Here is a 14,686-nt window from a genome sequence, read left to right as displayed (position 1 = left end):
GGTGACTCCACAGCTTGTCCATCGTCGCTAATATTTATTCTGTTCACCGATGCACCGTCACTTCCTCCATTCAACAAAGTCTCGAAGTGTTGCATCCACCTGGCAGCCACTTCAGTTTTATCTGTCAGCAAATTCCCTTGTTGGTCGTTGCACATGACGGGAGATGGCGCTGTCTTTCTCCGCACGCCATTGACAGACTCATAAAACCTCCGCATATCGTTCTGCTCCATTTTTTCCTGCGCCTCACTAATAACTTGTTCTTCGTACTCTTTTTCTTCCTGCGGTGGGTTCGTTTTTCGGCTGCTCTTGCTTCCTTGTACCGATCTCTATTCGATCGGGTACCTGACACCAACATCCGGCTTCTGGCAACGTTCTTCTCGTCTGTCACTCTCTGACACTCCACATCGAACCAACCCGTCCTGGGTCGCCTCTGTGCAGTGCCTACCACTTCTCGTGCTGTTGTGCTCACCGCTCCATGGATCGACTCCCATAGATCGTTGATGTTGTCGCTAACGTTGATTGCACTTATCCGTTCGTCGAGCTTCTGGTGGTACTCAGCCGATACTCCTTCCGCCGACAATCGCTGGATATTGTAACGCATCGTTCGCTGTGATCTTTCGTTCGATACAGTTGACAACCGTGATCGAATTTTACTGACAACGAGGTAGTGATCAGAGTCAATGTTCGGACCTCTGAATGTCCACATCGATAACATCCGAGAAATGGCGCCCATCCTCCAGAACATGGTCTATCTGGTTGCAAGTTTCACCATTTGGGTGTCTCCAGGTGTGCTTTCGGATGTTCTTTCGTGCAAAGTAGGTGCTACTGATGGCCATCCCTCTGGCAGCTTGAATACTTGAATGCAGTATTGGTCGTGGGGTCCACGGCTCGGAATTCACGTTCTCCGGATCTAGGCCATCGGACTTCTTGAATAGCAGCCACGTTCACTCCAACCTTCTGCAGTTCACGAGCCAGAAAGCTCACTCGTCCAGGTTCATTTAGGGTCCTGACATTCCAGGTACCGAGTATCCAATCATAGTCCTTATTTCGTTGCCGGGTCGGTTGCCAAAAATAACGTTCTCTTTTTCTTCTATCTCCATTTTTCGTGGTATTTGAGAGGCTTCAGTAAGCTACCTTACCGGGGTCGCGTTACCTACATCGCGATGATGGGGCTGCCACCTTAGGTATAGCTGACGCGATACAGCATTTCGTTAATCAGCCGCTGGATACCAGGCAGACGCTGTTTGAGCCGCACCTCCTGGTGAACAGACGCTCGAGGCGTACCTTCTCACTCTTGCTGATGTCAGAAGGACAACAGTGCCCAGGCTGCACTACCAGCTAAGTACACAACCCTTAGCTGGCGGTCTTTTGTCATCGGACGACCCGTGGAAGCGTCAGATAGGGACTTGTGGGGACCAGAGCTCTGTTGGGCGTTCCTTCCTTGATGTCAACCCACCATTTTGCAGCCCTTAATAGTAATATCTCATTGAAGTGCTGATAGTAGGTAGGTGTGACGTATCACCCTGATTGTTTTGCGGCATCTATACCGATTGGCACGGCAAATGCTGGGTAAAGCGTACCATTGGTATTTCGCGTACCTGAAGGAATAAAATAGACCCCATCTCGCGGTCCTTGGCCTCTTACCCAGCAACTTCTATCCCTACCTCCTCGTGGTGCTGGCCGGGATACGAGCAACCTTAAGGAAGATCGGGTAACCAACTCCTATAGTCGTCTGCTGACAGGAAAGGGGGGTTTGCTCCCCTCCGGAGGTGCAAATCTTACTGAGCGTCTGTTCTTCATGTTAGGAGCGGCTCACAACAGCATCTGTTCTCCATGTTAGGGGCGGCTGATCATCGTCCGAGTGACAGCGAGGTACTCTAAGTGAAACTGTGCATCAAGGTCCTCCGGAAATTTAGGGAGTTTGGTAACAAGCCAGCTTTTAAAAAAATGTACGTAACGAACAATCAACAAGAGAGTACGGGTGGAACCATCAGCGAAGACCACTGCGACGAAAAGGGACTAGCGATTGGAAACTCGGTTCGTGGAACTGCAAATCTCTCAACTCCATCGGGAACACACGCATACTCGCTAATGTGCTCAAGGACCGTGGATTCGGCATCGTAGCGCTGTTTGTTAGAAGGGATCAATGGTGCGAACGTTTTGAGGTAATCATACCATCTACCAGAGCTGCGGCAACACACACGAGCTGGGAACAGCTTTCATAGTGATGGGCGATATGCAAAGGCGCGTGATCGGGTGGTGGCCGATCAATGAGAGAATGTGCAGGTTGAGGATCAAAGGCCGGTTCTTCAACTTCAGTGTAATCAACGTCCATAGTTCACACTCCGGAAGCACTGATGATGATAAGGACGCATTCTACGCGCAGCTGGAACGTGAGTACGACAGCTGCCCAGGCTACGACGTCAAAATCATCATAGGAGATTTGAACGCTCAGGTTGGCCAAGAGGAGGAGTTTAGACCGACTATTGGGAAGTTCAGCGCTCACCGGCTAACGAACGAAATCGGTCTACGACTAATTGATTTCGCCGCCTCCAAGAATATGGCCATTCGCAGCACCTACTTCCAACACAGCCTTCCGTATCGGTACACCTGGAGATCACCACTGCAGACAGAATCACAAATCGACCACGTTCTGATTGATGGACGACACTTCTCCAACATTATCGACGTCAGGACATATCGTGGCGCTAAAAGAACGTGGAACGTTATAGACGGAAGCAAAGACAGCATACCCGCCTTTTTCAGGTGAAGTAACGCCGCCTGGAAGAAGCAGAGTGCGAGGAGATGGAACAGCTGTGCCGTTCTCAAGAAACACGTAAATTCTATCAGAAGCTTAACTCATCCCGCAAAGGCTTCGTGCCGCGAGCCGAAATGTGCTGGGATAAGGATGGGAGCATCTTGACGGACGAACCTGTGGTGATCGAAAGGTGGAAGCAGCACTACGAGGAACATTTGAATGGCGTGAGAGTACAGGCAGTGAAAGTCAAGGCAGCGCAGGAGATGACTACGTCAGCTCAGCGGATGATGGAAGCCAACCAGCCCCCACCTTGAGTGAAGTTAAAGATGCCATCCAACAGCTAAATTCCAATAAAGCAGCTGGTAAGAAACTTAGACAAGGTGATGTACTTTCGTGCCTGTTGTTCAACATTGCGCTAGAAGGTGTCAAGCGGAGAGCCGGATATAACAGCCGGAGTACGATTTTCAACAGATCCAGTCAATTTATTTGTTTCGCGGGTGACATGAACATTGTCGGCAGAACATTTGCAAAGGTGGTAGAACTGTGCACCCGCCTGAAACGTGAAGCAACAAAAGTTGGACTGGTGGTGGATGCGTCAAAGACAAGACACAGTACATGCTTGTGGGCGGAACCGAGCGCGACAGGGCCCGCCTGGGAAGCAGTGTTGCGATAGACGGGGATACCTTCGAGGTGGTCGAGGAATTCGTCTACCTTGGATCCTTGCTGACGGCTGATAACAATGTTAGTCGTGAAATACGAAGGCGCATCATCTGTGGAAGTCGGGCCTACTACGGGCTCCAGAAGAAACTGCGATTAAAAAATATTCATCACCGCACCAAATGTGTCATATACAAGACGCTGATAAGACCGGTAGTCCTCTACGGACATGAAACATGGACAATGCTCGAGGAGGACTTGCAAGCACTCGTAGTATTCGAGAGACGGGTGCTTAGGACCATCTCTAGCGGTGTGCAAGAAGACGGTGTGTGGCGGCGAAGAATGAACCACGAGCTCGCCCAGCTCTTCGGCGAACCCAGTACCCAGAAGGTAGCCAAAGCCGGAAGAGTACGATGGGCATGTTGCAAGAATGATTTTGAAATCGAAGAGCCAGAAGATGGAGATGTACATAAATGATGCCTAGCAAGACTGTAGAGTAGAGCGCAGCACATTTCAAACAATGTACTATGCGTTGAAAGTATCGTTGTTCACTAAAATCCCTATCTCTACTACACCGTCAACTTCGCCTACAAGAGTCATAGGGAACGCCCAAATCATATGGGAAGTCAAAATCAAAAAGTTTTCTGGGAAGTTTGAAAAATAGGAAGCTGCATGTGGATCTACATGCGTAATCATAAATCAAGCGATTTGTAAAAACTAAAACGACAGTTTCAGCGGTGTGTGCCAAACTTATACAAAGAAACATCATTTAATGCTCCGATTCTCGCCCCCATCTGCTGCAATCATCAACCGTGTTACGCAACCAATGCAACAGATCGTATTAGCTGAATCAGATCATTCAACGCCCAGCCAGTTTCTGCTTCTCGGCACGGAAGCAGGTTCGTCATGCTTTGCCACTCGCGTTGTCGATTCGTAAATCGGTGTATTTGACCTTTTTTCAATCCCCTTCCAACGTCCGTTTCAAACTCACCTCCTTTGCCCGTCAAAGCAAATATGAGCTTCCAAAAAAATTCAAACAATGGTTCTCCCCTCAACAGTAGTTATCATACACGGAAGAAAAAAAGTACCGTTGAGTTTTTGCCTTTCTCGTACAACAAAGTTGTACCGAAAGGCTATAAGACTACTCCAAAAAACAACTTTTGATAGAAGGCCCGGAGACCCATAGTGTTATATACCGATCGACTCAGTTCGACGAATCGAGGTGATGTCTGTATGTGTGTATGTATGTGTGTGTATGTGTGTGTGTACAAATTTTGTAGACACACTTTTTGGAACTTAGCATTACCTGATTTATTCGCAACAAGTTGCATTCGACGGGGAATGCGATCCCATTGTTTGCTATTGAAAGTTGGCCCGATAGGACCGCGCATTTCGGAATTATTAAAAAATCATTGTTTTTTCCCAAAGGTCCCCCCTTGGAAAAAAATTTCAAAATCGGAAAAAAATTATTCAAATTTTGGCTTTCTCAGTCCTTTGATTTAAGAACGATTATTTGTATACATTCCCGACGTTTCAGCCGATTGGTTATTGACTTTCTCAAGGGTCGTAAGGTCTGTCGTCTATCGTTAGATTCCGTTCTCTACTTCAGTTGCTCGGAGAGTTTTGCAACCAGGTCTGCAACTTCGTATTAATTATGATTTAATCTAAAATGTTTTCACCTTACGACCCTTGAGAAAGGCCAAAACCAATCGGGAACGTACACAATTAATCGTTCTTAATTCAACAGACTGAGAAAGCCAAAATTTGAATAAATGAAGCAAATCCAATCGGTAACGACATTACAAAATCGATTTTTTTTTCAGGAATGGTGGGAATGCATAGTAATTAATACTTTTTTGACATGGGAGTAAAGGCAAACTACTTCGACCCAATTTACTCAATTTTGGCTTCCCGTACGGATGTTCGAGGTTGGGTGAATTGAACTCACTATTGGGTAGTTTACTTCTTCCGTGTAGTCATGGGTGTTGATAAGAGTACCAGTATGCCTTTAGTTCTTGTTTGTCTACCACTGCGGGAGGAATTAAGGATCCCCCAGACCTTAGCGATTTCATCGCCACGACGACGACAACTAGTCGCCGCGATTCTACAGTTGGGTCGCTGCAGGCAATGATCTATTCACGCTTCCATACCAACGGCGACAGAATCGTTGTCGCCAAGCGATAGAAACGCGTCGCGTGTGTTTGGGGGAACCTTTAATCCCGTTAAGAGGCGATACTCCTGCGCTTCGTCGTTTCGTGTCGAAAGAAAATCCTTTCAGGAATACGCCACACTGGCACTGATGCAGGAGTATCAGGGGCTAGAGCACATGGAGCTCAACTTCGCGCGCGATTTTGGCCCCACAACTGCCATGGTTCTGTCACCCCGAAAGCAGCTCCACCAAATTTCGAGCGGTTTTTTGACGGATTAAGTCGTAGCATTAATGGGTTATCTCTCAATGAAGCCATGTTTATCGGTCCAACAGCATAGCCACCTCTACTGGTTACGGCTTAGAACGTTAGGATGCCATGGTTCGTCTTTACTGCAGATGCTCAAAAAATGTTCCCACAAATTTGAATTCATACATACATACTCTCCGGAGGATCTTGCTGCCCTGACTTAAACCACAAAGGCCTCGGCTGCCTAAAAAAAAATAAAAAATGCTGCTGAACTGCCAAATATATTTACTACTTGGGCAAATGATGCTCCTGGAGGATCCTACACCACCACTCTATTGACCATTGGTCTTGAAACTTCACAGATAGTAAATAAATACTCAGATGCGTGGCAGCGAAACTTTATTTGTAGGATGCGATGTTAGTGAGAAAGAGTGAGAAAATTAAAATTATTAATCGATTTGCTCGCAACAAGTTGTATTCGACGGATAATTCTGTCCCATTGTTTTTATCGCAAGAGCAAAGCAGTAAGGTGCAGCCGCTAGGTGGATTGATCTAGGTTTTTATTTTTTCAAATGGTTAATTATATATGTATTAAGCTACACGTGATTATAGCTTCAAGATTTTTTCCCCATCTTTTTAAGTTTGTTCTAGAAGTTTTTTCTTCTTCTTCTTTTTGGCATTACATCCCCCCACTGGAACATTGCCGCCTCGGTGCTTAGTTTTCATTCAGCACTTCCACAGTTATTAATCGCGAGAATTCTAAGCCAAGTTATCATTTTTGCATTTATATATCATGAGGCCAACACGATGATACTTTTGTGCCCAGGGAAGTCGAAACAATTTCCAAAACGAAAATTACCTAAACCGGCATCGGGAATCGAACCCAGCCACCCTCACCATGGTCTTGCTTAATAGCTGCGCATCTTACCGTTAGGCTACTGAACTTGATTCAACGAGACAAACCAGCCTTGTGCTGAAAGTCTCGCTAATAAAGACATAAAAAATTTAAAAAAAAACTTGATTCACCATCAAATAAATAGTGTACCGTGATTGAAATGAAAAGCTTTCCCAGATTTATTACTGAATATCGCAAAGAAATAGAACTCTTCGTTATTTATTTTAAAAAAATAATAGAATAATGTAAAAAGCTTTTACATTTTTTGGTAGTTTTTTAAGTTTGCTATGTTGAAATAATAAAAATAAACATATAGATATACTCGGATTCCCTTTCGTTCAGTCAAACCAACATGTCGCGCGACAGGTCATGTGTCATGCGCAGTATTCCTTTAACATTAGTTCAAATTTCTATGTTTATGTATCACATGTAACTTCGGAGTGTAGCATGACGACTTTGGTACGTAGGAGAGCATCAGCTTATCAGTTTCCAGTATGTTTTGTTGTTATACTCTCTTTTATATTCGAACAAAGGCTTATGCTGCTCAATGAAATCGTGTAGATAGGCTTGGTCAACTTTTCGTATTTTATTTTAATTCATGCGCTGAGAACCACAACAGTCCCCTTGGCTCTTTGGATGCCTTCTTTGGGAGCATCCATTGAGCATGCTCTCTCGTTTTCGTATATTCTCATACAAGTCTAACATCAACAGCCACGCAAGGGTTAACGCACAGCTTTAACGGGCAAACGGCTCAATCCTCTCAGCAATCCTCAAGCTCAGACTTAGCTTAGCCAACCAGCCAGCGGCCCAGTGCACTGGAACGGCGGACCGCTTTCTGACCAAGTCGGCAAGTCTCGCGCTGACTCCCGAGCCAGCCGCACGTGTTTTCCTCTGGGTGCCACTCTAAACCGTTCGCTGTCCGTTGGTTCAATTTCTGGTGCAGCCAGCTTTATTGGTTTGTAATTGGAACTCTTCGATATCGGGCGCAGAATCTCTGTCCATGGGTTGTGTCGGTGAATAGTGCGTGTTTTTATAGCTCGGTCAGTGACATAATAACTACTATGGAAAAAAAAGCTCAGCTGTTTCTATAAGATTGATTATTGTGATCAAGCCGAGAGTGTTATGTTTCGCAAATTGAATATTGACAGTGTGGTGTTTGAGATAGTGCGGCTTTAAAGAAACTCCTGTACTTGACTCAATTTTTTAAGCAAAATAATATGGGTGAAGGAATTTAAAATGGATTGAAAACGCCTACATTTATGCACATTTTCTCCGACGTTTAAACGCTTTCAAATGCCTTTTAGAGGGAACATCATGATTTCGATTTCGTTTTTTAATCATTGAAACTAACCATTTATTGAAAAACAAATGTGTTTATTAATTAATTAAACTGTAGAACAAGCATGTATGTAGGAGTTTTCAATCAACTCTGTTCTAAAACAAGAGCAAACATTGAGAGAACATTTTCAGTGAACCATTAGACGAACGCATGGTTGGAGGTGGTTTGCAACAAGTGTCTAAAAAGCCTGCACAAAATCGCATTTTTCTGCCCACCACCGGATTGCTTTCTGTTATCGTGCATTCGAACAGCGGAAAGTGAAGCACATTTCGCGTCGATATCGGTTATCTCACACTACAGTGGTGGATTGCAACTTGTTGTTATTATTACCATACAAACCACCAACCCGTGCCGCACCGTAAGTCTCTTGCCTGCATCAGTTACACAGAGAGTGCGAGTGATTATTGAGTCGGATTGGCGCAGAAAGAAAAAGCGCAGTTTGTGAATCGTCGACGAGGGTTTGCTTGTTTTGCTATCAGAGTCGAAAGTGGGGTGATTCGCATTAAAACTTGTTTTGTGTACGATTGATAAAATTCAGAACAGCGCACTGTGTACAGTGCAGAGCCAGGAAAAAGTGAGTGAAATTGTTTGGTGTTTTTTAATTCGTTATGTAGCAATGCTTTGTTAGTACTTTTTACAGTCTCTCGTGTAAAGTGTGAAGTGAATAAAAAAACAACATAAACGTCCCCTGCGAAAGGATTCTAATCAATCGCGAGGCAGCGGAATCGAATCAGTGTTTCGGGCAAAACAGCAAAAGGTTATTGACTCGAAGTACGCAAATTTGACCACTTCAAACACACAAGCAGGTTAGTATGTCTGTTTTTTGATGATTGGATGGGGTAGGAAAATTTCAGAATGTTGTGATAACCGGTATCAGTTGAAAGTTGAGAATTGAATCCCATATAAAAATATATAGACAGTTATATAAGTGACTTTAGGGTAAGTGACTTTAGGGTAAGACAAAAGATATTTTAGTTACAAGATAAAGATTGTCACTTCGGTTCCCTTAGTTCTGCTGTCCGAAACATGTGTGGTACCTAACTGTCAAATCGTATGTATTTTTCCTTCATTGACATTTAGATCCAGATTAAGCCAGCAAAAGATGTTCCGGACAACGACGACAGCGACAATGTTTATCTTGTAACTAAAATATCTTTTGGTAAGACGGTATAATGCGCCCCACTTGGCCAATCATACTAAGTGAATGTGGAAGTATTTTTGTATTACATTATGAAAATAATAGCAAAATACAAAAAGTTACAGTTTTTATGCAACTGTCAATGTTCGTTTGCTCAACATTCTGGAGCGACGCTAGCATACTGAACTTGCACTGAAACACTGGGCAACAAAATAACTTTTCTCAGTGGGTAACCCTTTCCCGCCCACGACTTTTTTCAAAGATTTCAATAGGAAGGAATCATCTTTGAGAAAAATGCTAGAACAAAAGTTATTTAGCATAGCAAAAAATAGTGGAAAACGAAAAAAAAAGTTTTTGATTGTAAATCAATAGTCAATTGATTGTTTTCAATAGTTTCACTATTTGTATTCAAAATTGATTATATTTGCAGTCTAATGGAACCATAAAGGTGTGTCAAATATTCCCTTTTGTTGTTGAAACAATTCGATGAAGGTTAGAAGATGGTGCTCCACAGACACCATGGGCGGGAGAAGCTTAATATGATATAAAAATGCTTCCATCTTAAAAAACGTGACGTTTTTCGAAAATAAATCAATGGGATAGATAAAATACTAATAAAGGGCTGTGAAACGTCTTTGGTTAAGGTGGGCACTAGATGAAATCCATTTTTTTCACATTTCAAAAAAGCTTGTTTACGTGTTCCCTGTAATATTTTCATATGGCCACTCTCAGGAAATGCATTTGAGACTTTTTATACATTGCGTTGAAAACTAAAAAGTTATCATGGGTATTGCCTTAGGGGGGTGTATTATACCGTCTTACCCTACTTTACTCGTAATAAGCCGAAGAACCATCCGATGATTATCGAAGTACTTTTATCATCATGAATTTTGAACACCTGAACCGAATACAAACAAATTCAATAACTCTAAATGCGAAAACTTTCGCCATCAAATTCAAGAAATGTAGTCATATGAATCAGACGATCCACTGCAGTAAGTATACAAGTTTGCTATTCGTGTGCTGCTCTTTTTAGCAATACAATAATGGCAAGCATTTCGCAGGAACACATTTGTTTCGGCAATTAATTCTTCAAGTACGCTCTAACATATTCAAATGCAAGCCTATACTTTAAGTTGTGTATTTGAATTTAAATTATATACAAAAGTGCTGGATTTCGCAATTATTGCTACCATAGCCAAATATATACAGCAGTTCGCACAAATTTGTAGATGGTACAAGCACACAAGCCTAGACTATTGTATGAGTAGAATCGCTTCCATCCGTTGCCACAGATATTGTTTGGGGACTAATCACTACCTCTTAGATAAAAGCAATGTACTCTGGGCACCTACTTAAGAAAGATGCAGAGAACTATGCGACCCCTCATAGGTGCCACGGGACAGGAATCGTTTTAGTAGAACGTGAAACACATAAAGAACTAAGATAGAAATACAAAGCATGAAAGGGATTATCTGGGATTGTACCCACAACCTTCTGCTTATGAAGCAGAAGCGATACTCGACTAGTAGATAGTAACAGATTTATATCAGAACTTGTTATTCTGTTACAGCAGTTTTGAATAACAGCGCGGCGTTTTCTATAAAACATGTAGCATTAGTAGTTAAGATATCAAACTACAAACAATGATTTGGAATATTAAAAAGACATTCTATGAAATTTGTAAGGGGAATTCTTCGAAATTTCCGCGAGAAAACCTCCAGAATTCCGAGATTTTTTTTCCAAATTTGGAAAATGCTTCAGAATTTTCGCGAGGAATTCTTTGGACATGTAAGCGATATTCTTCTGAATGTCCATGGAAAATTCCTTAGGATTTTTCACGGCAATTTCTTCGAAAATTCTGCAATTTTTTTAAAATTATCTATAAAAACATTTGGAATTTCTGAACGAGAAATTATTTGAGTTTCCTACTAAAAACTCTTTGAGTATCCATGAAAAATCTTTGCAATTTCTGTAGAAAAGACTTTGTAATTTTCATGGAAATTTATTCGATTGTTTTTACGAGAATCTAGAAATTCACTAAAATTTCCACTGAAAATTTTCCATAGTTAACAAGGAAAACTATTCAGAAAATCTTTGGAATGGAACCTCAGACAAATTTTGCAGAAGGAATAAAAATATGCAATATTGAAAAACCATTCTAAAATACATGAGAAATACTCCGGAATTGCCACCAAAATTTCGAAATACATTGAGAAATAATTTTCACTCGGAATTTTGTCGAGAACACTTTTAGAATTTAGAAGGAAATTCGTATTTTGTAAAATTTGTAAAAGTCTACATATTTTTCAAGGTTTAGTAAAAGTCTTCGAAAATCTACTAGGGGGTAAAAATTTTGATAGTTCTGATCAAGAATTTAATCCAACAATTTTAATCCATATAAAAAAACCTTTTGTTTTTTGATATTTAATAAATCCGAAAGTAAACTGAATAGCTAGAAAGGCATCGAGTTGGGCTCAAGAGAAATTATCGAGACGGTTACATTAACAGGCGCACGACAGTTGACCATCTTTACTATAAGGGTCTTTACTGTAAAGCAGGCCTGCCCAACCTTTTCAAACTACGGGCTCATTTTCAGAATTAACACCTGCGAGCGGGTCAGAAAATATTTGATACATATTTTTTACACATTTTCAAAACATCAGGAATTTTCTTTTTCTTTTTCCAGAATTGCTAAGAATTCTTTGGGAAAAACTGAACACCATTTTGGTGAGCTAAAACATTTTTGCTTATTTTTTTCGAAAATCAAATGAGAAACTTGAAATTCTAGGATTTTTTTTATATAGGCGTAATTCATTTTGACCTTGGGTTTTGTTGATCAAAATATGCCGAATAGAGAGAATACTAGTTGTTTCAAATTTCAAGGACACACAGAATTACGCCTATTTGGGGAAAAAAATAAGAAGTATCGTTGGTTACTTTCCACTACTCGACGATTTCACAATCGATGACCGATTTTTGCTAGATTCCCAGTTTTCGTCAGATAATGAAGATCGATGTTTTTTTTTTGAAACATTTCAGGTCAATTTTTCACATCAGTGTTATGGAAATTTCCTTACTGTGTTCAGGAAAATCAGTAAATAGGCTTGATTTTTTTATATTGAAGGGCTCGATTTTTCCAGCATATTTAACAGATTTGCATGAATTGTTCTTAACATACATCAAATCTCCGTATTCTGCTTCCATTTCCGATAACTTTTGAGGCGTTGGAAAATAAATAAACTTCACTTGAAATTGGGTTGGCCTCCCCGCGTTAATAAAATTGATTTAATAATGGACGTCAATACTTCTGGAGTATTTCTCGTTTTGGTGCATAATGATATGTGCAGGGAAATATCGCCATACCCCTGTGATTGCTTTTCCATTCTTAGAAGTGTTATAACATCTGTGTTCTTTTCCATAATTGAAGGTTATCCATCAGTTATAAGGCCCTCAAGTTTTCAAAGGGAGTCCAAGCTTCTTCATACATGTCCGTCTGGTGTTTTCCGGTAGTCACTCCCGTCATTTGGGATAAAAGCTGCCAATTCCTCTGTGATTCGAAGTAGATCATCAACATGAACACAGGTACCTGGGCACTTTACATCAGTTTTTTCATCGTCTGTGAGCATGCAGCATTTAAAGCAGGTGCCTTATTCACGCAACGTAGTACTCAAATGTCATGTAAGAACATTTACTATTCACTGTGCTTCAGGGCAAACTTTTTCTTTCAGGTATTTTGTAGAATGCTTGATCTCGTCATGTCGTTTCGGATCATATTTCTGTAACATAGTAGCACTTTCCGAACACTCCGGTGTCCCTTTTTATTATCGGTATGTTTTTGCTCGTTTCTGACCTTTGGATTCAATATAACATTGAGCTTGCATCACGAAAAATTTCAAATCAAAGAAAAATCTGCTGGAATTTATGAATTGTGGAAATTTAGGTGGACCGAGAAATCGATTAAATCCATCCACGTGAAAAGCGATCCCAGTGTAAAGGAATTAAGACAAGAATTAGGGCGATGCTCGATATCAGTCCCATTTCGATTTTCGTCACTTTCGAGGTCACTCCGCGAATAGCTTTCATTTTAATCATACTTTCACATAACATGATAAAAAATAAGACTTTGTTCGGGAAAATGTGAAGAAATACTAAAACAACATTGTTCCATATTGAATGTACCCCTCATTAGAAATTTATATAAGCTAATTGCTTGGACGGTGGCTTTATACGGCCATGAGACATGGACGTTAAAGGAGGCTGATCGGAGAGCTCTCGGAGTGTTTGAGCGTAAGGTGCCGCGGACAATACTCGGCGGTAAACAGAAGAACGGTATCTGGCGGCGTCGCATGAATCAAGAATTGTACCAGGTGTATAAAGGGCTGGATATTATTAAGATTATACAACACGGCAGACTACGGTGGGCTGGTCACGTTGTTCGTATGCCGGAAGAACGTCAAGCTAAGATAATATTTAGTAGAGAACCCGGAAGAGGCCGCAGGCTTCGTAGAAGGCCGCGTACACGATGGCTTTTTACAGTTGAAGAGGACCTGAGGGCGCTCAATGTTCAGGGCGACTGGAAGCGATTGGCCCAGGATCGAGTCCAGTGGAGAAGGATACTCCATTCGGCGTAGGTTCATCGAAAGAGCTGTAGCCCATCAAGCATCAAGTATAATTGCTTGGATTCCATTAATTTTGGATTGATTTAAATCTTTTTATGCTAAGTCATTGCATGAAGAACAACTTTGCAAAATTTCAACAAGATAGCAATATGTTTGAATTTATAATATTTTTTAAATTTTTGTATGGAAAATGCGACATAAAACAGACAGCAAAGCTCCCGGTCGGGTTTGAGGTATTTTTTCTTACACGCTGCGGGCCACAAATGAGCCGAGGACCACATCTGGCCCGCGGGCCGTACGAGCCCTGCTGTAAAGCATCCAAAAGTGGGACATTGCTACGGACACAAGATTTCAATTTAATATATATTATAGACAAATATAATACATACAGATAAGCAAAACTTTGTAAGAATTTTGGTTATTCATCATAAAAAGTGTGCTGAATCAAATTGCATCACTTAGAACTATTCGCCTAAAATAAGTATGCCAACCGATTGTCATGAAACTTTCAGAGGCTGAAATACAATATGAAAGCTTTGGTATACGCATAACTATTTCACTTTAATTCGTTAATACATCCAAATGCTGGGGGCTTTTCTTAAAAAAACTCAAAAGATTTTGTACAAGTCCTGAACAAACATTTTCCTGCTTTCAATCTCTCCGAACAAGCAAATTAACTCATTTTATTGTCTCAATCGATAATTTGACTTAATTACGATTAATTTTGCCAAGGAACCCGTATTTTTTGACGCCTCTAACTATTGCAAAAACAAAAATTCAGAAAAGTGCTGCAGTGTGAATCAATGAAATTAATGATCTTCCAAAATGTTGCGAATATCAGTCCAAAATTAGATTTCAATACGTTTTTTATTTTGGCTTTT

The 14,686-nt window shown here is 41.3% G+C and overlaps 2 protein-coding genes across 10 annotated transcripts in view; one reads left to right on the top strand and one right to left on the bottom strand.

The window, feature by feature from the left end:
- The window catches only part of LOC134212432 (6-phosphofructo-2-kinase/fructose-2,6-bisphosphatase 1-like), a 319,297-nt gene that overhangs the window by 65,582 nt on the left and 239,029 nt on the right, over nt 1-14,686 (bottom strand). The gene's annotated exons all lie outside the window — the stretch shown is intronic.
- LOC134212433 (alpha-N-acetylgalactosaminidase) overlaps nt 7,506-14,686 on the top strand; it is a 208,515-nt gene continuing 201,334 nt past the window's right edge. For 4 of the 8 annotated variants that reach the window (XM_062690284.1, XM_062690292.1, XM_062690290.1 and 1 more), the window contains exons 1-2: nt 7,506-7,661; nt 8,660-8,851. The gene's annotated coding sequence lies outside the window, so the exon portion shown is untranslated. Of the gene's footprint in view, nt 7,662-8,425; nt 8,620-8,659; nt 8,852-14,686 lie in introns of all 8 variants that reach the window. The other 4 variants (XM_062690288.1, XM_062690287.1, XM_062690286.1 and 1 more) reach the window with 4 other exon arrangements.

This window comes from Armigeres subalbatus, chromosome 2 (genome assembly GCF_024139115.2).
Source record: "Armigeres subalbatus isolate Guangzhou_Male chromosome 2, GZ_Asu_2, whole genome shotgun sequence".
NCBI classification, from domain to species: Eukaryota; Metazoa; Arthropoda; class Insecta; order Diptera; family Culicidae; genus Armigeres; species Armigeres subalbatus.
This window is presented reverse-complemented; position numbering and strand designations above follow the sequence as displayed.